The sequence below is a fragment of the Natator depressus genome, chromosome 15, assembly GCF_965152275.1.
Source record: "Natator depressus isolate rNatDep1 chromosome 15, rNatDep2.hap1, whole genome shotgun sequence".
Taxonomy (NCBI): domain Eukaryota; kingdom Metazoa; phylum Chordata; order Testudines; family Cheloniidae; genus Natator; species Natator depressus.
In genome coordinates, this window is record NC_134248.1 from 1,062,769 (window position 1) to 1,090,278 (window position 27,510).

Genomic DNA, 27,510 nt, shown 5'->3' on the forward strand with positions numbered 1-27,510 from the left:
CCCAGCTCTGAAGACAGAGCCGCCCCCAGCAGCAGCGCAGAAGTAAGGATGGCCTGGTCTGGGATTGCCACTCCTGGGCGCTGCTGCCTGCAGAGCTGGGCCTTCAGTCAGCAGCCGCCACTCTCTGGCCGCCTAGCTCTGAAGGCAGCATAGAAGTAAGGGTGGCAATACCATGACTCCCCCCCTAAAATAACCTTGCGACCACCACACAACTCCCTTTTGGGTCAGTACCTCCAATCTGAGAAATGCTGGTCTCCCCCCTTGAAATCGGTATAGTATAGGGTAAAAGCACACAAAAGACCAGATTTCACTGGGGGAGACAAATTTCACGGTCTGTGATGTGTTTTTCATGGCCGTTAATTTGGTAGGGCCTTATTTATAGATCTTTCGAAAAATGTGATTGTTGTTCGGGGTCGGCTACCTTCAGCACGCGGCCCACCAGGGTAATCCGCTGGCGGGCCGCGAGATGTTTTGTTTACGTTGATGCGGCCCCCCGCAGCTCCCATTCCTGACCAATGTGAGCTGCGGAAAGCGGCGGGCTGCAGGGATGTGCTGGCCGCCGCTTCCCGCAGCTCCCATTGGCCGGGAATGGCAAACCGCGGCCACTGGTAGCTGCAGGGGGCCGTGCCTGCAGATGGTCAACATAAAGAAAATGTCTCGCGGCCGCCAGCGGATTACCCTGGTAGGCCTTGTGTCGAAGGTTGCCGACCCCTGATGTAGTTAATAAAACTGGCCACAGGGTGTCACTGATGTTGCACCCAAGTGCATCTGAATTAGCAAGGGTATGTATGAAAAGCCCTGACTTGCAAACCATTGAATGTATTTAGTCCTCCATTACTCAAGGCACTTAGATTTTGACTAGGTTTTTATCTTCTCTTCCAGTTACATATGGCTGTCCTGGCAGTAAGTCGTCCGTTAAATGAATGCAAGGTGTTTTCCTTCCCCCACGGTGGTTGGATGAGACGTTAAACCAAGGGCCCTTCTGCCCATCTCTGTCCGTACTTAGGGAGCGTTAAAGAGCTCATGGCAATGGAGTTAGCCTCAGTTTGGAGCAATAGCTTCTCTCTTCACAAGATAAATGTTAATGTCGTAGGTTGCATGGGAACATTTGCTGGATGCAGCTTTCGCCTCCATCAGTGGTGCAGAGTATTCATCCTTAAATCACTACGGCCATGTCCACACTAGGAACAGTTTACTGGTGTAGGAACACCAGTACAGAATACTGGCAAAGTGCTCCTAGTGTGGATCCAACTAAAGTAAAACAACCCCCCACAAGCAAAGCAAGCTATCCCAGTAAAAGCACAGCTTTGCTGGTATATTTGCATCTGCTGTAGAGACTTCTTTACACTCCTGGCTGATGTACCTGTGCCAGCAGAAGTCTGTAGCGTAATCAGAGCCCAGGTCTAGGATACTGATTACAAGCACTGCCATGTGCTTCACATTGCTGCTTCCTTCCGCCTATGCCCCAGACAGAAATGGGCAACTGCCTCCTTCCCTTCCCATCTCAATGAGCACTCTCTTCAGTTGCCTCCTTGTTACCATTGATGGGACAAACCCTTTAGCCCTCAGGTTTCTGGCAAGTTGCCATTGGCACCCTTGGTGTTGCAGAGGTTGTGCACGGCCAGCCTCTGACACATACCTTTGTAAAGCACTTGTAGGTATTCTAGACACCATAGCGAAGATCCGGGTAACTAATCCTCATGCATGAGGGCATTCATTGATCGCTGGTGAGGGTCAGGATGGGATCTCCCCTGAGCCCTGCAAAATTTCACATCATGGATGTTTTTTCCACCTTACTCTGCAGCAACAGGTATTGGCTGCTGCCAGAGGAAGGCTATTGTATAGACGGTCCTATGGTTTGATCTTTTATGGAGAGCTTGCCCCTGGAGCAGTGAAGTTGCGTCATTGCAAGCATTGGCCCGGGCTATACAACTCAGCCCCAAACCAGCAGCTTCACTGTTCCCATACCCAAGCTAGCGAGATTAAAGCTAGGTTGGGTATATCAGCTCAAGCTGCAGACCCAGCTAGGGCGACCACCTTTGTTGGATGGAAATAAGGGAAAGCCACACGAAAAATAAGGGACAGCGCTTTATTTTAAGGGACATTTTAGGGAAACACGATTTACCTTAGCGTATCAAGTGTAGATTTCTGCTGCCCTCCAGTATACAATGCAATTATGATAAGCATCACTTTAATGTTTAAAATGGTCAGGAGACATCGCTTAAGCGAAGGGATGGGTGGTCACCCTAATCACAACCCATGATTGCAGTCTAGACATACCCCGTATTCTTAGGGCATGATAGAGATTCAGTTGTTTGATTACGTCTCACCTCTACATTTTATCAGAGAGAAAGATGCATTCACTGTACTTTCTTAAAACAGATTTACACCAATCCCAAGGAGCCACAGGTAAGGAGTAGTCAAGCTCTACTTAGGGGGAAATCAATTGCAGGGGTGAGTTGTACTATATTTGGAATGGGCTCATAGGGTTAAATTCTGCCTTGATTTGGCAGGTATGCATGGTTGAGCGAGGAGAAATAAGCTACCTCTTTCTCTTATTCCTTCACCCCAGCAGACCAACTCGGATGCCAGGCAGAGTGGTGATCCAGTGCCCCTGTTGAGCACTAGGCTGTGGGCCTGTCTGTTGCACCTGGTGATGCTTGTTGGGTAGCTCAGGGGCATAGGTAGGACCTTGCTCCCTTCTGCTGAAGACCAGAAGCAGGAGCTGGGGATAATGCACACTGTTCCTTATGTCATCATCTGTCCTGTAAAGACGGGACCTCTGCCCATCCACTCCTGTTCCACTGCCCCGCAATGCGGCTCGTGGAAGAAGAGCAAGAATTTACTCCATATACTTGGCTACCAAGGCTGGGATTTTTATCCCCCTCCAAAACCTTACCGAAATGCCCTTTATATGTGTTATAGCCAGAGCTGTTGATGGTTTCTTATTTTCCTCAGAAAATGTTGAGTTTTCAGCAAAATATCGAAAACGGAAATATTTTCATTCTGATCTGCTGCCGCTGTCCCACAGGAGTTGTAGTTCCAACACCTCGCGCTCCCATTCACCTCTATGAGTTCCCTGGAAGGACTGCATCTCCCATGATGCACCACAGGCCCCCTCTTGGCAAGGGAAGGGCGTGGCCAGGGTGCACCACAGGTCCCTCTTGGCAATGGCAGTTGCGTGGCCCGGGTGCATCATTCAGATGTAGTCTGGCTGGGGAGCCTGGCCCTCGAGGAAAATGGGAGCAAGAGGCACCTGGACTAATGCTCCCATGAGACCCTGCAGCAGCATTTCAAAATCGACATTTTTCTGTGCTCAGGCAAAAAATGTTGACAAAAAATTATTTAGTCAGAAACCCAGTGTTCCATCGGAAACCCATTTGGATGTGGAATTTTCGACCAGCCCGAACCATAGCGTCACTGGTGTACGCTCTGGTTCGCATGCCGTTTGCATTATGGCCTCCTGTTTTAAGTGGCTCCTGCTTTTTCTCCTCCAACTTCCTTTTGAGTTGGAGTTTCTCATGTTTCTTCTCAGCCCAGAAGTGGGTTTGTATTTGCTTCTTTTAAGAAAATCTGCAGATGATTTTTGAGATCAAAATGGAGCCTAGTCAATAATTTGATGCTGCTAGACAGGCGTAGGAATGAGGAAGCATGGACACCAGAGAGTTTCCTCCACAATCTTTTGAGCTTTCTTTGGCAGCATGTTGCTGAAAGACTTGTTTTTTTCTGCTCCCTTTGTGAATGTCTAGAGGGTGACTGAGCTGTATCAGTTCAAATTCAAGTATACAAAGGACGGGCCCCAGATGGACATCCTCAGGTAATGGCTCTGTTTTATTTCTGAAAAATACACAGTGATAAATTTGCTTCATCAAAACATTTTTAAAGTGAAAACTGTCCCTTGTGATTGTATCATGCACCCCTCCAATATCACGAGGGGCTGAATGGCTTCATCTGCCATTGAACTCAGTGGAAATTAAGGGCACTCAGCATCCTGCAGGATCTGAACTCCTGCGCTGATGAGCTTACATATCACAGTACATGTGCTGTAACATCTCGATGCAGCAGAGCTGAATTAAGGACAAGACTGATGTATCCCACACCCACTCTGGGTAGCACTCTGCTGGTGGCGGCTGGGCCACACGTAGAGTTTGATGAGCCTACTACAGCCTCGGCTAACTGAGCAGGGGGTTGTACTTTAGGCAGTAGTGTCGTGCTTTGAAATTCAGAGGTCCCTCGTTCGATTTCTGGCTGCCAATGACCCACCCTGGCATGCAGCATAATATCGACACCATGGGGATTGTTCTTCTTCAAACATTTGTTCGGCTCCCACTGTAGGTGCATGTGCCCTGTGTGCGTGAGCCTGGAATCTTTTAGCTGGCAGTGTCTGCTGGGGCTGTACATGTGCCCCATCTGCCCCCTACGGCAGGGTGTAAAAGGAGGGGCAGCCCCAACAGCTACTCAGTTCTTTCTCACTGCCTATGGTAGCAAGTCACAGCCCACAGTGTCCTCCTGCTTCCTCTTACCATTTTAGTAGTTTAGGGTTGTAGGTAGTTAGCTTGGAGTTCGTGTATTTTCTTGATAAGTTTCAGTTAAGCTTGCTGCTAAAACAAACAAACATAAATTAAAGCAATTTTGCTTTCCATGAGTCTTTCCTCAGTACCAAGGAATAAGTCTGATGGCAGAGAACAGGTCTCTGAGCTTTAAAATCTGCCCTGCCTGCAAGACTGTTCTGCCTGCCCATGATGCATCTAGAAAGTGTTTAGGGGAGTCTCCTATCCCTAGCTAGTGTGCCATTTATAACTCTTTCTAAGCACATACAGAGGGCTCATGATGCCGGTTTAAAATTATTTTTAATGGAAAGATCTACGTGGAGTGTGTCTGACTCTGAGGTACCCCCTTGGGAACAGTCTCTTCTGGCTTTGAAACCAGTTTCAATGAGTGCTTCAGCTATAAGAGACATCTCTCTGGGAGATAGATCTTTGTCCTCAGAAGACTTCATGCTGCTGTCAAGCACTCTGAGTCTTCTTGTCAGTCCTCCTCAGGTCAATCAGTAGTTCCTGCTGCCGGAGCCAGAAAAGAAGAAAGATCTCCAGACAGGGCTCAGCATCGATTGCCATCCCTGGTACCAACAAAGAAGAGGACTTGTCTAAAATGGCTCCTTTGAAACCACACTGGTATTGTGAGCCTTCAAAGACTGGGAGGATCATGTTCCTTAGCTATGGTACTGCATCCTATACCTTCGGTGACTGACAACATTATCTCGGTACTGTGGGCATCAGTACCATATATCTTGGAGTCGTGGGTGCTTCCTTCTTCATCCACTAAAGTTGCTTTGACATCACCTTCTATCACTTTGGAACAGGAGTCCCCATTGCTAGATTTCTGTCCTTTTTCTCTAGTATGCAGGACTCTTTTGGTACCACAGCCGAATGTTCTGAAGATGAAATTTTTTCCATGTCCAACCTCTGTGGTGTTGGTGACTATCTCTTATGCTGTCAGATGTGAGGCTCTTCCTCTTCTACACCTCAGGAATCAGCACCTCTGTGAAAGGAATTTTATACATTTGCATCCTCATCTTTGCATGGCATCAGGAGCCCTTCTAGGAAGTCTCCACCTCACCTAGCAACATGTGAATGGCCTTGGAAGGAGTGCTTCAGAGAGGTCTCATGCCCTGGTTTCCACATTTGTAGTATCATATGCCTTTCCCATGTGGTTTGTAAACCTGGCCCTCTTGATCTCTGTGGAGACCTCAGCCACTTCCATCAACTGCTTATTTATGTGTGTCAAGAACCAGCCTGTGGGAGGATGCTCCCCACCTGCCCCTGGCCCTCTGGACCTTGTCATCGGTGCCTGCCCCCGCAAGCTCCTGCCGTCCCCTCTGCGTTACTGAACCATGCCTAGGACACAGCTGTACATGCTCATGCTCCATACTTTTAATTTCCTCACCCTCATCTCCTGCCCCGACACCAAATGGCAGGGCCTCTTACCACCTGTGGAGGGTAAGGAGCCCTGCTGGGCCAGTCTGTATTCCACTTTGGTTCCATGGCCCACCGGGAATATTAGTTGGTGGCTCCTTCATGGAACCGTGTGCACAGGCATGTACTTGGTGCAGTACAGCCCCCTTCCTGACACTTTCCCCTTCTGTGGCATGAGGGAGATCCTGGTGCACATCTATCTCGAATGCATCAGGCTGCAGCCCCTTTTCTGGCTCCTCCTCCAGAACCTTCTCCTCAGCTTCTGGCTGCACTTTTCCCCGGACCTTCTGATGTCTGCACAACCTATCCGTGGCCCCATGAAGTTGCAAGACCTCCTGGTCATCTTCTTCCTGGCGCTGGCCAAAGTGGCCATCCACCACACCAGGAGGAGGATGCTGGACAGGGAAGTGCTCTGTGACTGTGGGGTTCTTCTGCTTCTTGCTTTGCTCACATATCCACGCAGAGTTCCTTTTGGCCGCATCCACTGGCTCCCTGGTCGCCTTTGAGGAGCAGTGGGCCTTGTCTGGGGTTCTCTGCTCAGCGTCCCGCTCTGGCTTCCTGCTTTTGACCCTGTGACCCTCACTCCCATTCCTGTTTAATCATTTGTTATCCCCTGCTTTTACGTGAACCCTGGGTTTATTGGCTCCTCCCTTTAGGCTAAGGGAGAGGCCTTCAGAATCATAGAATCATAGAATATCAGGGTTGGAAGGGACCCCTGAAGGTCATCTAGTCCAACCCCCTGCTCGAAGCAGGACCAATTCCCAGTTAAATCATCCCAGCCAGGGCTTTGTCAAGCCTGACCTTAAAAACCTCTAAGAAAGGAGATTCTACCACCTCCCTAGGTAACGCATTCCAGTGTTTCACCACCCTCTTAGTGAAAAAGTTTTTCCTAATATCCAATCTAAACCTCCCCCATTGCAACTTGAGACCATTACTCCTCGTTCTGTCATCTGCTACCATTGAGAACAGTCTAGAGCCATCCTCTTTGGAACCCCCTTTCAGGTAGTTGAAAGCAGCTATCAAATCCCCCCTCATTCTTCTCTTCTGCAGACTAAACAATCCCAGCTCCCTCAGCCTCTCCTCATAAGTCATGTGCTCTAGACCCCTAATCATTTTTGTTGCCCTTCGCTGGACTCTCTCCAATTTATCCACATCCTTCTTGTAGTGTGGGGCCCAAAACTGGACACAGTACTCCAGATGAGGCCTCACCAGTGTCGAATAGAGGGGAACGATCACGTCCCTCGATCTGCTGGCTATGCCCCTACTTATACATCCCAAAATGCCATTGGCCTTCTTGGCAACAAGGGCACACTGTTGACTCATATCCAGCTTCTCGTCCACTGTCACCCCTAGGTCCTTTTCCGCAGAACTGCTGCCTAGCCATTCGGTCCCTAGTCTGTAGCGGTGCATTGGATTCTTCCATCCTAAGTGCAGGACCCTGCACTTATCCTTATTGAACCTCATCAGATTTCTTTTGGCCCAATCCTCCAATTTGTCTAGGTCCTTCTGTATCCTATCCCTCCCCTCCAGCGTATCTACCACTCCTCCCAGTTTAGTATCATCCGCAAATTTGCTGAGAGTGCAATCCACACCATCCTCCAGATCATTTATGAAGATATTGAACAAAACCGGCCCCAGGACCGACCCCTGGGGCACTCCACTTGACACCGGCTGCCAACTAGACATGGAGCCATTGATCACTACCCGTTGAGCCCGACAATCTAGCCAGCTTTCTACCCACCTTATAGTGCATTCATCCAGCCCATACTTTCTTAACTTGCTGACAAGAATACTGTGGGAGACCGTGTCAAAAGCTTTGCTAAAGTCAAGAAACAATACATCCACTGCTTTCCCTTCATCCACAGAACCAGTAATCTCATCATAAAAGGCGATTAGATTAGTCAGGCATGACCTTCCCTTGGTGAATCCATGCTGACTGTTCCTGATCACTTTCCTCTCATGTAAGTGCTTCAGGATTGATTCTTTGAGGACCTGCTCCATGATTTTTCCAGGGACTGAGGTGAGGCTGACTGGCCTGTAGTTCCCAGGATCCTCCTTCTTCCCTTTTTTAAAGATTGGCACTACATTAGCCTTTTTCCAGTCATCCGGGACTTCCCCCGTTCGCCACGAGTTTTCAAAGATAATGGCCAAGGGCTCTGCAATCACAGCCGCCAATTCCTTCAGCACTCTCGGATGCAACTCGTCCGGCCCCATGGACTTGTGCACGTCCAGCTTTTCTAAATAGTCCCTAACCACCTCTATCTCCACAGAGGGCTGGCCATCTCTTCCCCATTCTGTGATGCCCAGCACAGCAGTCTGGGAGCTGACCTTGTTAGTGAAAACAGAGGCAAAAAAAGCATTGAGTACATTAGCTTTTTCCACATCCTCTGTCACTAGGTTGCCTCCCTCATTCAGTAAGGGGCCCACACTTTCCTTGGCTTTCTTCTTGTTGCCAACATACCTGAAGAAACCCTTCTTGTTACTCTTGACATCTCTTGCTAGCTGCAGCTCCAGGTGCGATTTGGCCCTCCTGATATCTTTCCTACATGCCCGAGCAATATTTTTATACTCTTCCCTGGTCATATGTCCAACCTTCCACTTCTTGTAAGCTTCTTTTTTATGTTTAAGATCCGCTAGGATTTCACCATTAAGCCAAGCTGGTCGCCTGCCATATTTACTATTCTTTCGACTCATCGGGATGGTTTGTCCCTGTAACCTCAACAGGGATTCCTTGAAATACAGCCAGCTCTCCTGGACTCCCTTCCCCTTCATGATAGTCCCCCAGGGGATCCTACCCATCCGTTCCCTGAGGGAGTCGAAGTCTGCTTTCCTGAAGTTCAGGGTCCGTATCCTGCTGCTTACCTTTCTTCCCTGCGTCAGGATCCTGAACTCAACCAACTCATGGTCACTGCCTCCCAGATTCCCATCCACTTTTGCTTCTCCCACTAATTCTACCCGGTTTGTGAGCAGCAGGTCAAGAAAAGCGCCCCCCCTAGTTGGCTCCCCTAGCACTTGCGCCAGAAAATTGTCCCCTACGCTTTCCAAAAACTTCCTGGATTGTCTATGCAGCGCTGTATTGCTCTCCCAGCAGATATCAGGAAAATTAAAGTCACCCATGAGAATCAGGGCATGCGATCTAGTAGCTTCCGTGAGTTGCCGGAAGAAAGCCTCATCCACCTCATCCCCCTGGTCCGGTGGTCTATAGCAGACTCCCACCACTACATCACTCTTGTTGCACACACTTCTAAACTTAATCCAGAGACACTCAGGTTTTTCCACAGTTTCGTACCGGAGCTCTGAGCAGTCATACTGCTCCCTTACATACAGTGCTACTCCCCCACCTTTTCTGCCCTGCCTGTCCTTCCTGAACAGTTTATAACCATCCATGACTGTACTCCAGTCATGTGAGCTATCCCACCAAGTCTCTGTTATTCCAATCACGTCATAGTTCCTTGACATCACCAGGACCTCCAGTTCTCCCTGCTTGTTTCCAAGGCTTTGTGCATTTGTATATAAGCACTTGAGATAACCTGTTGATCGCCCCTCATTCCCAGTATGAGGCAGGAGCCCTCCCCTCACAGACATTCCTGCCTGTGCTTCCTCCCGGTATCCCACTTTCCCACTTACCTCAGGGCTTTGGTCTCCTTCCCCCGGTGAACCTAGTTTAAAGCCCTCCTCACTAGGTTAGCCAGCCTGCTGGCAAAGATGCTCTTCCCTCTCTTCGTAAGATGGAGCCCGTCTCTGCCCAGCACTCCTCCTTCATGGAACACCATCCCATGGTCAAAGAATCCAAAGCCTTCTCTCCGACACCACCTGCGTAGCCATTCGTTGACTTCCACGATTCGACGGTCCCTACCCAGGCCTTTTCCTTCCACGGGGAGGATGGACGAGAAGACCACTTGCGCCTCCAACTCCTTTATCCTTCTTCCCAGAGCCACGTAGTCCGCAGTGATCCGCTCAAGGTCATTCTTGGCAGTATCATTGGTGCCCACGTGGAGAAGCAGGAAGGGGTAGCGATCCGAGGGCTTGATGAGTCTCGGCAGTCTCTCCGTCACATCGCGAATCTTAGCCCCTGGCAAGCAGCAGACTTCTCGGTTTTCCCGGTCAGGGCGGCAGATAGATGACTCAGTCCCCCGGAGGAGAGAGTCCCCGACCACCACCACCCGCCTTCTCCTCTTGGGAGTGGTGGTCGTGGAACCCCCAACCTCAGGACATCGCATCTCATGCCTTCCAACCAGCGGAGTCTCCTTCTGCTTTCTCCCCCCAGACATATCATCTGGTCCACTCTCCGCAATGGTACCTGTGGAGAGAACATGAAAGCGGTTGGTTACCTGTGTCTGTGTTACTGGAACCCGGACATTCCGCTTACCTCTTCTGGAGGTCACATGTTGCCAAGCTTCCTCACTGGCCTCTTGGCTCCTCTGTGCAACCTGCTCTATATCTTTAGAGCTTTGTGCCCCTAGAAGCCTATCCTGTGTTTTGTCCAGAAAATCCTCAGTTTCTCGTATGCAACGCAGGGTCGTTATCTGTTGTTCCAGACCTTCAATCTTCTCTTCCAATATGGAGACCAGCTTGCACTTTGTACAGACAAAGCCGCTTCTGTCCTGTGGAAGAAAGACAAACATGGCACATCCAGTGCAGGTCACAACAGCTGAACCCCCCCCTTCCATATCACCTACCTACTATGAGCTTCCTCAGAGACGTTTGCAAGATGTAAGCCTCCCTGGGCTCACTCCAGGCGAACTCCCAGGCAAACTCCTGCTGTGAGCTGCTCTGCTGTCCCCGCTGCTCAGCTGGTTCGCTGCCGCTCAGCTAGTTCGCGAGGCTCTGGCTATTTTTAAACAGCCAGGCTTCCCTGACGCAAACAGACAGACACCCTAATGCCCGCCCCCTGCAGGCTAGCAGCCAATCAGACACTCACTCAGGCTCTCTCACTGCCCTCCCAGCAAACACACGCTCGGATACTTCCTCAGCAAGCAAACACACACACACACACACACACACTCGGATACTTACCAGTCCCATAGCTCAGTGGTCTGAGCATTGGCCTGCTAAAATCCAGGATTGTGAGTTCAATCCTTGCAGGGGTCATTTAGGGATCTGGGGCAAAAATTGGGGATTGGTCCTGCTTTGAGCTGGGGGTTGGACGAGATGATCTCCTGAGGTCCCTTCCAACCCTGATATTCTATGATATCAATGAAGAACAAGACAACATCCCTTCACGTTCCGATGCCTTCAGTGATTTGAAAGACACATGGAAAGTGATACAATGCAACTTCTGCACCATGCCAACTGTAATTTTGAGATATTAAATTTTACAAACTTTTTGATTTTTATTAATTTCTTAATCCTCAATTAGTTCATACAATAGTTCTAGTCCAATCCCCTGCTCAAAGCAGAACCAATCCCCAACTAAATCATCCCAGCCAGGGCTTTGTCAAGCCTGACCTTAAAAACTTCTAAGGAAGGAGATTCCACGACCTCCCTAGGTAACGCACTCCAGTGTTTCACCACCCTCCTAGTGAAAAAGTTTTTCCTAATATCCAACCTAAACCTCCCCCACTGCAACTTGAGACCATTACTCCTTGTTCTGTCATCTGCCACCACTGAGAACAATCTAGATCCATCCTCTTTGGAACCCCCTTTCAGGTAGTTGAAAGCAGCTATCAAATCCCCCCTCATTCTTCTCTTATGCAGACTAAACAATCCCAGTTCCCTCAGCCTCTCCTCATAAGTCAAGTGTTCCAGTCCCCTAATCATTTTTGTTGCCCTGCGCTGGACTCTTTCCAATTTTTCCACATCCTTCTTGTAGTGTGGGGCCCAAAACTGCACGCAGTACTCCAGATGAGGCCTCACCAATGCCTAATAGAGGGGAACGATCACGTCCCTCAATCTGCTGGCAATGCCCCTACTTATACACCCCAAAATGCCATTGGCCTTCTTGGCAGCAAGGGCACACTGTTGACTCATATCCAGCTTCTCGTCCACTGTAACCCCTAGGTCCTTTTCTGCAGAACTGCTGCCTAGCCATTCGGTCCCTAGTCTGTAGCGGTACATGAGATTCTTCTGTCCTAAGTGCAGGACTCTGCACTTGTCCTTGTTGAACCTCATCAGATTTCTTTTGGCTCAATCCTCTAATTTGTCTAGGTCCCTCTTTATCCTATCCCTATCCTCCAGCGTATCTACCACTCCTCCCAGTTTAGTGTCATCTGCAAACTTGCTGAGGGTGCAATCCACACCATCCTCCAGATCATTAATGAAGATATTGAACAAAACCGGCCCGAGGACCGACCCTTGGGGCACTCCACTTGATACCGGCTGCCAACTAGACATGCAGCCATTGATCGCTACCTGTTGAGCCCGACAATCTAGCCAGCTTTCTATCCACCTTATCGTCCATTCATCCAGCCCATACTTCATTAACTTGCTGGCAAGAATACTGTGGGAGACCGTATCAAAAGCTTTGCTGAAGTCAAGGAACAATATGTCCACTGCTTTCCCCTCATCCACAGAGCCAGTTATCACGTCATAGAAGGCAATTAGATTAGTCAGGCATGACTTGCCCTTGGTGAATCCATGCTGACTGTTCCTGATCACTTTCCTCTCCTCTAAGTGCTTCAGAATTGATTCCTTGAGGACCTGCTCCATGATTTTTCCAGGGACTGAGGTGAGGCTGACTGGCCTGTAGTTCCCAGGATCCTCCTTCGTCCCTTTTTTAAAGATGGGCACTACATTAGCCTTTTTCCAGTCGTCCGGGACCTCCCCCGATCGCCATGATTTTTCAAAGATAATGGCCAATGGCTCTGCAATCACATCCACCAACTCCTTTAGCACTCTCGGATGCAGCGCATCCGGCCCCATGGACTTGTGCTCGTCCAGCTTTTCTAAATAGTCCCGAAACACTTCTTTCTTCACAGCGGGCTGGTCACCTCCTCCCCACGCTGTGCTGCCCAGTGCAGTAGTCTGGGAGCTGACCTTGTTCGTGAAGACAGAGGCAAAGCATTGAGTACATTAGCTTTTTCCACATCCTCTGTCACTAGGTTGCCTCCCTCATTCAGTAAGGGGCCCACACTTTCCTTGACTTTCTTCTTGTTGCTAACATACCTGAAGAAACCCTTCTTGTTACTCTTAACATCTCTTGCTAGCTGCACCTCCAGGTGTGATTTGGCCTTCCTGATTCCACTCCTGCATGCCCGAGCAATATTTTTATACTCTTCCCTGGTCATTTGTCCAGTCTTCCACTTCTTGTAAGCCTCTTTTTTTTTAAAGATCAGCAAGGATTTCATTGTTAAGCCAAGCTGGTCGCCTGCCATATTTACTATTGTTTCTACACATCGGGATGGTTTGTCCCTGTAACATCAATAAGGATTCTTTTAAGGATTTCATAGGGTATGTCTACACAGCCGATGTTAAAATGCTGCCATGGCTGTGTAGTCGTGGCTCCAGCACTGGGAGAGAGCTCTCCCAGCACTGTAAGAAAACCACCTCTGTGAGGGGAATAGCTACCAGCACTGGGAGCGTGGTTCCCAGCACTGTAGCACTGTCTACACTGCCACTTTACAGCACTGAAACTTGCATTGCTCGGGGGGTATTTTTTCACCCCCGTGAGCAAAGAAAGTTTCAGCGCTGTAAGTGGCAGTGTAGACAAGGCCTCAGGTCACAGCCTCAACCAAGTCCTCCAGAATAGGTATTTCATTCAGCGACAAACTCAGTGATTTTACCTGGGAACAACCCAAGACTCAAATGGTCTAGTTAAAACCCAGATAAGAACAGGGTGTGAAAGTCACACTGACTCTCTCTCTTCTGTTTCAGTCTAATGCATTTAATCTTGTCAACAATTAAGCTAGGTAGGGACAATTTGTGCTGTCACCTCTCTCCCAGTGCCACACTGCCACAGCTGCAATCAGCAGAGATGCCTTGGCTGGTTCCCGTTCGATAAAGAAGAGAGAGGGCGGCTGTGAAGATCTGTACCTCGGGGGAATACCCAACCCTCCACGTTCATCTTCATAAAATGATTGTGTGGTATCCATCTTCATCATCTGGACCCATGGAAAAGAAGCCCTTGAGGAATTCCACCATGATTTCAACAATTTCCATCCCACCATCAACCTCAGCCTGGTCCAGTCCACACAAGAGATCCACTTCTTGGACACTACAGTGCTAATAAACAATGGTCACAAACACCACCCTATACCGGAAACCTACTGACCACTATTCCTACCTACATGCCTCTAGCCTTCACCCTGACCACACCACACGATCCATCGTCTACAGCCAAGCTCTGCAATACAACCGCATTTGCTCCAACCTCTCAGACAGAGACAAACACCTACAAGATCTCTATCAAGCATTCTTACAACTACAATACCCACCTGCGGAAGTGAAGAAGCAGATTGATAGAGCCAGAAGAGTTCCCAGAAGTCACCTACTACAGGACAGGCCTAACAAAGAAAATAACAGAACGCCACTAGCCGTCACCTTCAGCCCCCAACTAAAACCCCTCCAACGCATTATTAAGGATCTACAACCTATCCTGAAGGATGACCCAACACACTCACAAATCCTGGGAGACAGGCCAGTCCTTGCCTACAGACAGCCCCCCAACCTGAAGCAAATACTCACCAGCAACCACACACCACACAACAGAACCACTAACCCAGGAACCTATCCTTGCAACAAAGCCCATTGCCAACTGTGCCCACATATCTATTCAGGGGACACCATCACAGGGCCTAATAACATCAGCCACACTATCAGAGGCTCGTTCACCTGCACATCCACCAATGTGATATATGCCATCATGTGCCAGCAATGCCCCTCTGCCATGTACATTGGTCAAACTGGACAGTCTCTACGTAAAAGAATCAATGGACACAAATCAGATGTCAAGAATTATAACATTCATAAACCAGTCGGAGAACACTTCAATCTCTCTGGTCACACAATTAAAGACATGAAAGTTGCAATTCTTCAACAAAAAAACTTCAAATCCAGACTCCAGCGAGAAACTGTTGAATTGGAATTCATTTGCAAATTGGATACAATTAACTTAGGCTTGAATAGAGACTGGGAGTGGCTAAGTCATTATGCAAGGTAACCTCTTTCCCCTTTTTTTTTCCTACCCCCCCCCCCCCCCGACGTTCTTGTTAAACCCTGGATTTGTGCTGGAAATGGCCCACCTTGATTATCATACACATTGTAAGGAGAGTGGTCACTTTAGATAAGTTATTACCAGCAGGAGAGTGGGTTTGTGTGTGTGGGGGCGGGCGGGGGTGAGAAAACCTGGATTTGTGTTGGAAATGGCCCAACTTGATTATCATACACATTGTAAGGAGAGAGATCACTTTAGATAAGCTATTGCCAGCAGGAGAGTGGGGTGGGGGGAGGTATTTTTTCATGCTTTGTGTGCATAAAAGATCTTCTACACTTTCCACAGTATGCATCCGATGAAGTGAGCTGTAGCTCACGAAAGCTTATGCTCAAATAAATTGGTTAGTCTCTAAGGTGCCACAAGTACTCCTTTTCTTTTTGCGAATACAGACTAACACGGCTGTTACTCTGAAATTTGTTATGTTGGGTATCTTTGGAAGGCTCATAGAATATCAGGGTTAGAAGGGACCTCAGGAGGTCATCTAGTCCAACCCTCTGCTCAAAGCAGGACCAATCTCCAATTTTTGCCCCAGATCCCTAAATGGACCCCTCAAGGATTGAGCTCACAACCCTGGGTTTACCAGGCCAATGCTCAAACCACTGAGCTATCCCTCCATCCCTCTCTCATGATATACTGAGCATTGTTATAGTGATGTTATAGGTTGTAATTTTTTGTATATAGTTAGGAGGCTGAAAATGTGTCCTCATGGCTTAAAACAAGCCCAGGCAAAAACTCTCCAGGAGCAGAGAGGCAGTTCTCACCTCAACAGGACATGTATCTGACAAACTCAGCCCAGCCCCACAGGAACAAAGGATGCTGGCCTAGGCAACAACAAAAGGATCTGCTGAACTCTGAGTGAGTCACCCCCCTTCCTTTGGTCATTTTGGGATTGCAATGAGGTAATGCTCACCTCACTCTGAAGCGGGGGGAAAGGGGCAAGCCAAGAGGGAAGAATGGACATGATAAAGGGAGAGAAGTTTGAAATGCTCTTCCTCTCTCTTCCAACTACATCTACAGACACCACACCAAGCGACTGAAGCGCTGATCAAAGGGTAGAGCCTGGCTGAAGGGCAACCAGCCAGCCTGTGGTGAGAAGCATCTAAGTTTGTAAGGTTAGAATGCGTTTTGCTTTTATTTCATTTGACCAAATCTGACTTGTTATGTTTTGACTTATAATAACTTAAAATCTAGCTTTATAGTTAATAAATCTGTTTGTTTATTCTACCTGAAGCAGTGAGTTTGTTGGAAGCACGTCAGAGACTCCCCTTGGGATAACAAGCCTGGTACATATCAATTTCTTTGTTAAATTGACGAACTCACATAAGTTTGCAGTGTCCAATGGGCATAACTGAGCACTGCAAGATGGAGGTTCCTAGGGCTGTGTCTGGGACCAGAGATATTGGCAACACATTCAGTTGCACAATCCAAGGAGCAGCTTACATGCCAGAGGCTGTGCATGAACAGCCTAGAAGTGGGGGTTCTCACAGCAGAGCAGGGTAAGGCTGGCTCACAGAGTCAAGGATTGGAGTGACCTAGCAGATCACCGGTCCAGATAGCACCAGAGGGGAACATCACAGCGGCAGATAGGGCGATCTCTGCAAAGGCTCTGGTGCTTGTTCCCCTCCTTGGTCTGACATAGCCCAGATTTGGTGACCTTCCAATCACACATCAAAAGACACCTGTTTGATAGGGTTTTTGGAGACAGCTTAGGGTATGCCTCCCAAAATGATGAAGTGGAGAAAGGAATTTTTTTAATAGGTGGCCAACTGGCTGAATTCTTGTTTGAGCAATGATTTGAATGCTGCTGGGATTATGTAGTTTTACTAATTTTGTGATAGGGTGCCTAAAGTATTTAAATATAAATGCATATTGTACTCCTTCCTGGGTAGCCTATGAATGAGACAGCCTTGCCCCAACAGGTACCTGTCACCTTTCTTCCTCTCTCATCCTCCCTCCCAGCCCTGGTTTCATGTTCAGGTTTCTTTGATGTAGCTGACTTGTTATAATACCAAACATCTTCCCCACTCCCATAAACAGTGATGCATGCAGGTATCTCTGCAGCAGAGGATAGTATCATTTTCCTTTTTATGCCCCGTCCATTGTATATTTTTTTAAAGTCATTTGCTGTTATAATCATTGCATTTGGGTATAAACAGGTTTAAGAAGCTGGTTTTTCCTCCTGTTACCTGTGTTCCTTTGAAAGTATATGGCTGACTTACAAATAACATTTGCATTCCCCACCCTCTAGACAATGGTTTATTGTTGGAAGAATCCCTTTAAAGATGGGTTTCAGAGTGGTAGCCGTTTTAGTCTGTATGAGCAAAAAAAACGAGGAGTGCTTGTGGCACCTTAGAGACTAACAAATTTATTTGGGCATAAGCTTTCGTGGGCTAAAACCCACTTCATCGGATGCATGCAGTGGAAAATACAGTAGGAAGATATATATACACAAAGAACATGAAACAATGGGTGTTGCCATACACACTGTAACGAGACCAATCAATTAAGGTGGGCTATTATCAGCAGGAGAAAAAAAAACATTTGTAGTGATAATCAGGATGGCCCATTTCAAACAGTTGACAAGAAGGTGTGAGTAACAGTAGGGGAAAAATTAGCATGGGGAAATAGTTTTTACTAATTTAATGGTGTGCAGTTTGCAAATTAATTCCAATTCTGCAGTTTCTCATTCCAACAAAAAACCCTCAAAAACAGACTCCAACGAGAAACTGCAGAATTGGAATTAATTTGCAAACTGCACACCGTTAAATTAGACTTGAATAAAGACTGGGAGTGGATGGGTCATTACACAAAGTAAAAACTATTTCCCCATGCTATTTTCCCCCTCCTGTTACTCACACCTTCCTGTCAACTGTTTGAAATGGGCCATCCTGATTATGACTACAAAAGTTTTTTTTCTCCTGCTGATAATAGCCCACCTTAATGGATTAGTCTCGTTACAGTTGGTATGGCAACACCCATTTTTTCATGTTCTCTGTGTGTATATATCTTCCTACTGTATTTTCCACTGCATGCATCCGATGAAGTGGGTTTTAGCCCACAAAAGCTTATGCCCAAATAAATTTGTTAGTCTCTAAAATGCCACAAGTCCTCCTTTAACGATGCTAATTAACCTCCTTTCAAATGTTTACTATCCCTGAGCAAAGGCCCTAACCTAGAAAACCATTCACTGCATGCCTTGCATCTGAGTTCATAGATTCCAAGGCCAGAAAGGACCATTGTGATGGAGGTTCTCAAACTTCATTGCATTGCAACCCCCCTTCTGAGAACAAAAAATTAGTACATGACCCTGGGGAGGGGGGGCCAGAGCTTGAGCCCTATTGCCCCAGGTTGAAGTCCTCAGGCTTTGGCTTCAGCTTCTGGCTCCAGCAAATCTAACACTGGCCTTGGCGACCCCATGAAAATGGGGTCCCGACCCACAGTTTGAGAACCGCTGTAGGTCTGACCTCCTGTATCACATAGACTGTAGCATTTCTCCAAAATAATTCCTAGAGCAGATCTTTTAGAAAAACATCCAATCTTGTTTTTTAAAATTGTCAGTGATGGAGAATCCACCACAACCCTTGGTAAGTTGTTCCAATGGTTAATTACCATCACTGTAAAAAATTTACATCTTATTTCCTGTCTGAATTTGTCCAGCTTCAACTTCCAGCCATTAGCTCTTCTTTGCTACGTTAAAGGACCCATAGTGACACAGAAGCATTTAGGCAAAGGGTCTCCTGTCCTTTGCAAACAACTCTCACCTCAGACCTGACAAACTCACTACACCAAACACGTCTTACAGGATATTTATCTGTAAAGAGTAATATGTAAGGTATCTACAGAAAGTTCATAATTTGTCAAGATTCATAATCATTGTGATATGTATGTATGGGTAATATTTAAGGAATAATGTATTTATATTGAAAGTAGGCTTTAGGGACTGTCTGGGAGTAAAAATTAGTCACCAGGGGATAATGTGTCTCGATGACAGCCCATTCAGGCAGGAGGGAGTTGTCACCTGGCCCTCTTTACCAAGTAATGCAATGTAAGGCTCAATTGTTTAGCCTTTCTCAATCCCAAGATTTTCAATGGAAAACCAGAAACAACTGCAAATAGTTGAAAGCTCTTGAAGGTAGACAGGTTTCAGAGTAGCAGCCATGTTAGTCTGTATTCGCAAAAAGAAAAGGAGTACTAGTGGCACCTTAGAGACTAACCAATTTATTTGAGCACAAGCTTTCGTGAGCTACAGCTCACTTCATCGGATGCATATGCTTATGCTCAAATAAATTGGTTAGTCTCTAAGGTGCCACTAGTACTCCTTTTCTTGAAGGTAGAAAATAATCTTTACAAAAAGGCGGGGGTTTACTCTGTCTACGAATAGAAACAAAAATCTGTTTCAATGTAAGAGAGGAGGGAGAAAGATCCATTGCAAGGAATGAGGTGTTAAAAATTGCATCCTGGTTACGTACAGCGCTGCAGCGCTTCTGGTGAAGACGCTCTATGCCGACAGGGGAGAAGCTGTCCTGCCGACATAGCATTGTGCACACGTGCACTTATGTCGGAGTAACTTATGTCGCTCAGGGGGGTGGTTTATTCACACCCCTGAGTGACACAAGTTAGCCGACATAGGCTGTAGTGTAGAAATAGCCTAACTGAGCTTTTCGGGGGAAATCTACTTTATTAGTCAGGAAAGGAAATGATTGATAAGTGTAGATCCAGGTTTGCATTTGATGTGTTTTGCCTTGTAGCCATTTATTTCCATCACTCTCTCTTGTTTCTAGTACTTCTTTCTTAAATAAACCTTTCCCCATGTAGACAAGGTCTATGATTCTATTCTGGGAGGCAAGGGTTAATAAGCAAAGATCAAAATCAGCTGGAGTCCATTAACCTTCCAGGAGACCACCCTGGTGGTTCTAAAAGGAGGAAAGGGAAATTAATTGCTTGGCTGGTGAGTCAAACAGCTCCTGTGATGGGGAAAGGGTCTCTGAAGCAACTACTTCATTTGTTCACTTTAATCCCAGAGGAAAGGGACTTTGGGATTTTGTAGCCTTAATCCTGAAGAAAGGATGAATACAGGTTTCTCCTTCCCCCCCTCCCACCCATAAGGAAAGGAAAGGAAAGGAAACGAAAGGGGCGGGGGGGTTAAGTTGCCTGAACCTTTTCCTTAGAGGAAAGGTGATTTTGAAATTGCTTGTCTGGTCCTGGAAGAGGGAACTTTAGAAGTGTTTGCTACCAGCCTAAGAAGAACCTGTTTATTTTAGTTCCATAGGTTGCCTGGAATTCTTTTTGGTTAAAGGACTTTTTGGAAATGGGCTCATAGGACGACAGTCTGGTATGTGTAGTACGAGTACCTTTGGTGGGGATTTAATGGCTTGGGAATCAACACTGGTTTCAGTCAAGAGCCTTAAGAAAGTTCTAATTCAAATCTGGTTTAATTGTCTGAAGGTCATTACTATCTGCTCTTTGTTCATTATTTATCATCCTCTGTGAAATGTGGGTCTCAGTTTATGTCTTGGATAGGTGTCTATATTACAAAACCACAAACACAAATAACCCCTTCTTTAGAGTTCTGTAGAGAAGGAAAGGCTTGAACTAAGCTGTGGAAACAGAATTCCTCTTTCTGCCTTGGAGGGGTGAGGACTAAATAGGGGAAGTTAAGGGAAGGCCATCAATTGAGTAGGCAGGTTCCAAAGCTCTTGGTCCAGCACCTTCCACCAGCAAGCAGTTACTTCTAAACTTTGTATTTAGCAATCTATAGTTAACTTTATTTTATTTGTATCCATGTCTTGCAGATTGTTCAGAGGCAGAGATTTTGTTTAATATGCTGGGGAAATTGATAAAATCCCTAGCCTCTTCTCACAATAGCCATCACTTATTTGTAGAGCTGATAATACCAGGCACTTATACAAACATAAGACCCTCTATCCTGAAGCATTTATGTAAGATAGCAGGTAGAGACCAGAAAGCAATGAGCTGGTAACTGGTCAGCATGATGAGTAGTGGCTACAGCACACCAGTTGGCTGACTATTATTGAGGGGTTTTGTAGGCCTCATGGCAAAGGAGACTGTTTTAACTGGTTTGTAATGTGTGTGTCCAGTGATGGTGGAAAACTTATGGAGACAGAACGATAGGGCTGATGTTATATGGCAGTGGTTCTCAAACTTTTGTACTGGGGACCCCTTTCACATAGCAAGCGTCTGAGTGCAACCCCCTTATATAAAAAAGTGTTAATTTATATTTTACACCATTATAAATGCTGGAGGGAAAGCAGGTTTGGGGTAGAGGCTGACAGCGCATGACTTTCCCATGTAATAACCTGTATTACACGTAAGTTGGGAGAAGAGAGACCATCTTGCAAACTTGTAGTGACTCTTGCGACAGGTTTCTCCCACGCAGGCATTTGGGGTGCTGGAGAACCAGGGGAGGAGACGTCACGCGAAGCGCCCCGGCCCGCAGAGGGCGCCGCGGCGAGCGAAGGCCCCGCCCGGCTCCCGAGGAGACCGGCCTCCGTCCCGCTCGGCGCCCGAGCCCCTGCTTTCCCCCCGTCGCGAACGCCGCTCGCCGCAGCAGCTCCGCCGGGGGAGCGCGGGGCTCAGCGGCCGGCGCCTGACGCGCCGCTGCGCGGGACCGGGACGGGGCCGCCGGCCAGGGTGGGGAGAGCGCGGGGCGCAAACAGCGCGCGCGCCGCCGCCGGCCCCGCCCCTCGCCCTGGCCGCGCGCGCCCGTGCCCGCGCGCTGTGCGGCCGCCATGTTGTTGTGGTTGTGAGGAGGTGCTGGCCGCGCAGAGGAGCCAGGCGACCCGGACCCGTCGCTCCCGCCTCAGGCAGGCGGCCGTGCCCCAGGGCGCTCCGCGCCATGCCCCGTCGCACGGTAAGGAGACACGGGCTGGGACAGCGCGGGGCCTCCACCGCCTGGCGGCCGCCGGGGCCGGGCCTGGCAGGGGAGGGAGCTTCCCGGGCTGTCAGCGGCGGCGGAGCGGGCTCCTCGCGGGGGCCGGGAGCTGCGGGCTAGGCTCAGGCCCTCGCTTCTTCGTCCGTCCCTCACGCCACCCCGCGGGGCCCTGGGCTCCCGCCCTTCCCCCTCTCGGGCCCGGGGTGCGAGCCAGGCTGCCGCTCGCCCCGGCCCGGGCACGCCCCTCCCCGCGTCTCGGCTCGCACAGGCGGCTCGGGCTTCCTCTCCGCGCCGCGGGCAGAGCTGCCCCTCGGAGGGGCGCGGGAGAGAGGCTGCCTCGGGCAGAGCCTCTTCTGAGGGGAGGTTGGCGGAGCGGGGAGGCAGGGGCCGGCCGCCCGCCCGCCCAGCCGCGTCCCTTCAGCAGCGGCCCTGGGGTCCCTTAAAACCCACCGGGGTTCTCCGTGCCTGGCTTTCCCTGTGCTCTGCAAGCTCCTCCGTCCTGTGTGCGCGCCTGCGCTGGGTCGGAGGGCTTCCCCTTCCTCCGGGTGCAGAGGTGGGTGGTGTCCAGGCTTCCTTCCCTCCCACGTGGCAGAGACACGCCTGTGCCTCCTGCAGAGCAGAGTCTCTCCCAACCTTTCCAGACTACTGTACCCCTTTCTGGAGGCTGATTTGTCTTACCTGCCCCCAACTTTCACCTCACTTAGGAAACTACTTGCTTACAAAATCAGACCTAAAAATACAGACGTCTCACAGCACACTGTTACTAAAAAAAAATGCTTACTTTCTCATTTAACCATATAATTATAAAATAAATTGGAATATTAATATTGTACCTACAGTTCAGTGTATGATATAATGTAGAGCAGTATAAACAAGTCATTTTATGAAATTTTAGTTTGTGCTGACAATGCTAGTGCTTTTTATGCAGCCTGTTGTAAAACTAGGCAGATAGCTAGATGAGTTAATGTACCCCCAGAAGACCTTTGCATACCACTAGGGGTACATGTATCCCTGGTTGAAAACTCCTGCTTTTGAGGGAGATTGGTGTGTGCCTCTTTATGCATTGGGCCTGTTTCTCCCCCCTTTGCTTCCCCACTGTACCACGGATCCAGGCTCAAGTGAGGGTTGCTCAGGTTTTTATTGCCTACTGTGTGTGGAGCCCTGACTGCCTCTCCCACTGACCTGAACAGAGGTAACTGTTCCCATGTGTCAGGGGAATCTAAGCAGGCACTTCCTGCACTGTGTGGGGAGCCTGAGTGAACTGTGGAGCCTGAGCTTCTCCTGTATCAGAGATGTCCCTTCTCCCATCCTCTTCCTTGAGGGAGCCAGGACTTGGCTTCCCTTCCCTTCCCTCCCTGCAAGAGACCTCCCATACTTTCCCATCAAATGTCCAAGTTCCCCACATGGTAGATGCCACTCTGGTGAGAGGAGAAGTCAGGTTCCTCAACCCTTTCACTTAAGACATCACCTTTGTGTCGATTTGCCTCTTCCTGACAAGACATGATTTCCCTTCATTCCTTCCACCCCACCTTTGCAGATATCCCTCTTTTCCCCTTGTTTGGTAAGCCTGTGATCCATGTACACGTGGTAGGGATGCAGGTTTTGGTTCAGAAGAAAGAACGGGGCCCCTGCTTGTCTTCCTGAATCAGATCAAGGAGTGTTGATGTGGTTGGGTGTGTGGCACAGCTTGGTTCTGATGGTGTAGATGAGGGAATATTTGGGAGTGGCTGGGAAAAAGTGTTAGCAGAGTACAGGAATGTAAGTGCAGAACTATGTTATTTTATGGGGTGCTATTGTGAGGGGCCATTTGGGGTGGAAAGGAGAGAATGCTTCTAGAATTTTATATGAGGCGCAGGATTGTGGCCCACTGCTTGTTCCTGAGGCAAGTGCTAAATTACTGTGGTGTTTGGAAGGGCAATGCTCTGTTTTCTTGGGAGGTTGGGTTTGAAAGGGGACACTTCCAGATTGAGTCTTGAGAGGTAGCTGTGGCATCTCAGTGGTGAGACTATCATCTGATCCACATGGATTTTGGGAGAGGCAGTGACAGAGAGGTTGGCTTTGAATTATAAACACTGGGGCCTCCTGCAGATTATCCTTAGTTCAGGTAATAGAGAAGATTGGGGAGGGGGAAAACCTCTAAAATAGTTCATGTCAAATATTATAATATGCGTCATGTTGGTTTAGCATTTTAACATAAAGCTCTAGTATTTCTGTATGTTATGGAGTTTCTCTAGCAGTTAGCTATGTAGTCCCCCTTCCTACATTCTCTAAAGGGATTTAGTTCTTTAGGTTGCTTATTTTTCCTGAAAACATAAGCCTAGATTTCTCTCTCTCTCTCTCTCTCTCTCAAGTGTTGATGTATGATCCTACCCTGGAGCTCCCATCTGCATTGTTACACTGCTTTGAAGATTCAAAGACCAGTGTTTAAGTGGTTTCCTCTTATGCAAGGAATTATGTTGTGCAGACTGAAAAGGAGTAATTGTGGCACCTTAGAGACTAACCAATTTATTTGAGCATAAGCTTTCGAGAGCTACAGCTCACTTCATCAGATGCATGTAGTGGAAAATACAGTGGGGAGATGTTATGTACACAGAGAACATGAAACAGTGGGTGTTACCATACACACTGTAACAAGAGCGATCAGGTAAGGTGAGCTATCACCAGCAGGAGATCGGGGTGGGGGGGGGGGGGGAACCTTTTGTAGTGATGATCAAGGTGGGCCATTTCCAGCAGTTGACAAGAACATCTGAGGAACAGCTCTCCTGCTGGTAATAACTCCCCTTACCTATCACTCTCGTTACAGTGTGTATGGTAACACCCATTGTTTCATGCTTTCTGTGTATATAAAATCTCCCCGCTGCATTTTCCACTACACGCATCCGATGAAGTGAGCTGCAGCCCACGAAAGTCCATGCTCAAATAAATCTGTTAGTCTCTAAGGTGCCACAAGCACTCCCCCTCTTTTTACCCGTCTTCAATTACACATCTTCTGCACCCCGTCCCCAGGAAGTGTGCCCCACGCTTTAGGAAATGCTAACTTAATTCATGACTTGTCAGACTGAAGACCTTGGCTATGAAGTGTTCTCTCCTTGTTCCTCCTAATGCAAATTCTTTAAACAAGTTTATGCTGGTGTACTTTTCAAGAGAAGATGTGTAATTGAAGATGGGTAAAAAGAGGGGGAGTGCTTGTGGCACCTTAGAGACTAACAGATTTATTTGAGCATGGACTTTCGTGGGCTGCAGCTCACTTCATCGGATGCGTGTAGTGGAAAATGCAGTGGGGAGATTTTATATACATAGAGAGCATGAAACAATGGGTGTTACCATACACACTGTAACAAGAGTGATCAGGTAAGGGGAGTTATTACCAGCAGGAGAGCTGTTCCTCAGATGTTCTTGTCAACTGCTGGAAATGGCCCGCCTTGATCATCGCTACAAAAGGTCCCCCCCCCCCCCCCCCGCCCCGCTCTCCTGCTGGTGATAGCTCACCTTATCTGATCGCTCTTGTTACAGTGTGTATGGTAACACCCATTGTTTCATGTTCTCTGTGTATATAACATCTCCCCACTGTATTTTCCACTACATGCATCCGATGAAGTGAGGTGTAACTCTCGAAAGCTTATGCTCAAATAAATTGGTTAGTCTCTAAAGTGCCACAAGGACTCCTTTTCTTTTTGCAAATACAGACTAACACGGCTGTTACTCTGAAACCTGTCGTTGTGCAGACTGTGAATGATGTGTAGTATTTCTCATGGATTGTATTTTCTAAATGGACAACCAACCTAATTCTCAAATTACTGAGGGACAGTCTCCACTCATTGATATATTTTGCTTTGCACAACCAAATCTCTGTACAAACTTTTCATGATTGATATACCTGAGTATTTGGATTCTAATTTCCAAACTGTTAAATCTGTTCACCTAAATTTGGGTTATTGCTGATTATGTACTCTATGTAGCATATGACATTTAAAAAACTAACGTTGTATTTGTGGATAATCTAAGCACTATACCCAGATGTACAGACACTCTTCCCAACCTATGTACTATGTCATTTTTTTAAGCATTAGCTTTAATAAAATTTTTAAATTTGCTGGTGGTGGTTGCAGCTTGATAGAAGTCCATTTAGATGGGTTTGAAAATAGCAGTATCTCATTCCAGAAGATTGGGTGTCTCCAAGTTGCTGAAGGTAGAGGTAAAATGCCAAATATCACAGTATCATCTTTTATGTCATTGAGGGTGGTGGAGAGAGGCACTTCTCCAAGAGTGTAAGGAGACTGGAAGGAACAATGCTGTGTGGTGGTTTGCCAGGTTTTTGCTGTGAAGGGGGCAGTGCCAGGGTATGGTGCTCCTATTTCTATGTTACCAGAGTTAGATAGGGAAGATCAGTAAGTGCTGTGCCATTTCATGTGCTGGTAAACAAGGTATTTCTGTTACTAGGGGGATGGAAAGGGTGGACCATTTTAAAAAGCTCTACGGGGTGTATAGGGAGGGATGCAAAGCTGAGGAGGAATGCAAAACTGATACTATTGTGTTTTCAGAGCAAAATTGCAGTTAGGCTTATGGGATCACCTTATCAGGTGTGAAGAAGAGACATGACATCTCTTCTCTTGATAATTTAAATTACAGACCCTGTATTCCAGGGCATGTGACTCCAACTGGTACAATATTGCTGATTTATATCAGAAGAGGTGGTATTTTAAGCGAGACCTGAAGGTTCTTATGAGTCCTTGTAGATATGCACTGATTTATTCTTAATTTTGTCTGTAGTTATCTTAGTTAATAAAGTGTTACTTTGGTTCAGAAACAAATTTTGATTTAAGTATCCATGTTTATATCACCCACATGTTCTTTACTATACTTGTCTACACTTATTACAAAACAAGTAATAAAAATTCAGCATTTGAATTTTATTTTGTGCCAAACGTTTATATTTTGCTAGCTTCTTTGTTTAGATTGTGTGAAGAGTTGGAGGCTGACAAGTATTGATTTCAGAAAAATGTACTTTGTTTGAGAGGCAGCTGTAGCTTTACCCCTTTAGAAAATAGCCTGACCAGTGATCCCCAGAAAACTGTAAATATAACTTTGTATTGCTCTGGAAACTGCAATGGGGTATGCATTGAACTGAGGAAATATGCTTCTATCTCTGTAATTCCCTGTGTGGTGAAATCAAATACTGTTAGTTATCGAGAACTTGATATCTTTGGTGTGATGCCACAGAATTACTGGTAGGTTGAGGGTAGTTGCCAACAGACACAAGGGTTGTTTTGTACTAATTCAAACACTTGAAAAATTAACTTGGCAGTGAAAGGCTTTTCATGGCAAGTATGGGTCTGAAGACATCAGAATTCAAGGTTTAACTTCTTTGGGGTGGGGTGGAAAATTTCCTGCCCTTATGCTGGCAAAATATACCTTCCAAATGCAAACTGAATATAGACTGGCACAGTGATCTGCCTGAGACTGCAGAAAGCCCCAGGACCTCTGCTTGTAGT

General features: G+C 47.4%; 1 protein-coding gene across 6 annotated transcripts in view; it reads left to right on the plus strand.

Moving 5' to 3' along the window:
* The first annotated feature begins 21,847 nt into the window (after window positions 1-21,847).
* Window positions 21,848-27,510, plus strand: part of MTMR3 (myotubularin related protein 3) — a 249,364-nt gene continuing 243,701 nt past the window's right edge. For all 6 annotated transcript variants that reach the window (XM_074973297.1, XM_074973296.1, XM_074973300.1 and 3 more), the window contains exon 1: window positions 21,848-21,997. The gene's annotated coding sequence lies outside the window, so the exon portion shown is untranslated. The remainder of the gene's footprint in view (window positions 21,998-27,510) is intronic.